Here is a 1,782-nt window from a genome sequence, read left to right on the forward strand (position 1 = left end):
GGATGATCAGCCATGATCTCATTAAATGGCGGAGTGGGCTCGAGGGGCCGAATGGCCTGCTCCTATATTCTATGTTAAAGGCGGAACTACCTTCAGAGAAAATGTATTTGACGAACTATTTTTTGTTTGTGTGGCAGGAGCGATCACCGGCCACAAGGTTTTGTTCTTCCGTTCTCGGGTAAATAAAATGAGACGCTCTCCTGCTGCGACATTATTCGGAACAGCAAGATCCCGGGTTCTATTTCTGGCCTCTGACCGCAGGTTTCAGCAGGGACCGAGCTAAGGGGGTGTGCTAGAACTGGTGGCGGTGCTCCTAGGCAAAGGAGGCAAAAAAGAAATCAGCCCAAGGCCCCTGTTCTGATCTCAAATACTATAAATTGTCTCCGCTGAGGGGAGTGGCAATTTGGCTGCAGGAGGCAGCAGCTGGGGAACCTGTAAGAGGGATGAGGGGGGCACTGGACGTGGAAGCCCAGGGGAGCACGGGGCAAAGGAGGCCCAAGGCTTCCTCGTGAGGCCTGGAGAAATGCTCCTTCCCCCCCCTCCTGGCCCGCAAGAAAACTTAAAATACATTTCTTTTTTAAAAACCTACCTGCCTGGGTTCTCTTCCGGTCCCTATCATTTCCCTGCCCCCACCTCACTCCGGGCAGGTCTGGTCTGACAGGGAAGACATCACTGCTCCCCCTGCTCAGGTCTCCAGCTTAAAGTTTGGGTCCTCCATCTGCTTATTTAAAGACTGCCTTCCTCCGGGTATCCTGCTCGCCTGCTCCCAAGAGCAGGTTAATATTGGGGCATGGCGGGGTCAGAGGGGGTATGTCACCGCCCTCATTTTAACTGCCCCCTCCCTCCAGCTCGGTTTCCACCAGGCGAAGGGAATTAAAGTCGGTGATGCAGTCTCTGGACTCCCACGTGAAAGATTGCCCACTTGGGTGAGGTACTGGGGCCTTCCAGGTTTCTAACCACGGTTCAGCACATTCCCAAGCCGTCTGGAGAAAGAGGCATCACTTTCCTCAATTTCCCCAGGACATGGGAGATGTGGAGAAGGTTGGTGTCGCACTGTATTTCGCCCCCTCCGCACCCCACCACATCTCCACAGAAACGTGGTCCTACACTATGCACAATTTAACCTGGGTTAATTATTCCCTACCTGTCGCTGGCTTCCCCTCTCTGCGGGCGGATGTGTAATGTTTCCGCACGCTTTGCTCAGGAGTAGCACTGGTTGAAACACAAAACGCAACTCGCTGCTTTAAATCTGATTCGCCATTCATAAGCAGGGGAGGAGATGCCTGGGGTGGGGTGAGAATGGGGCTGGAGGTCGGTGTACGTGATGGGGTTGGTGTGGGGAGTGGTTGGGAGGTGAGGTCAGGACTGGGATGGGAAGTGGGATGGGGTGGGGGTTGGGTTGGTCGGGACTCTGGTGGGATGGGAATGGGGTGGGAGGTGGGATCAGGACTGGGATGGGAAGTGGGATGGGGTGGGAGGTGGATGTGTGATTGGGAGTTGGGAGCGGGACGATCCTGGGTTGGGAATGAGGTGGGATTGAGCGGGTGTCCTGGTTTCTGCTTTTCCGTTGATAAAAATTGGTTGAAAATCTTGAGTCACTAGTACATCATCCCCTCACATCATGGGACGCGGGGAAAAACAGCCACAATACAATCCAGCGTTTCGGTGCCATGTTCACATCGAAATTTCCGGATGGTTGACGACACTCAGCGCTGGTACAATTAGAGTCAAAGGTGACAGGAAACGGATTTTTCCCCCCTCTTCCCAAAAAACCAGCTCTCG

Source organism: Somniosus microcephalus, chromosome 13, assembly GCF_052327205.1.
Source record: "Somniosus microcephalus isolate GS21.2 chromosome 13, FLI_Smic_1.0, whole genome shotgun sequence".
Lineage (NCBI taxonomy): Eukaryota > Metazoa > Chordata > Chondrichthyes > Squaliformes > Somniosidae > Somniosus > Somniosus microcephalus.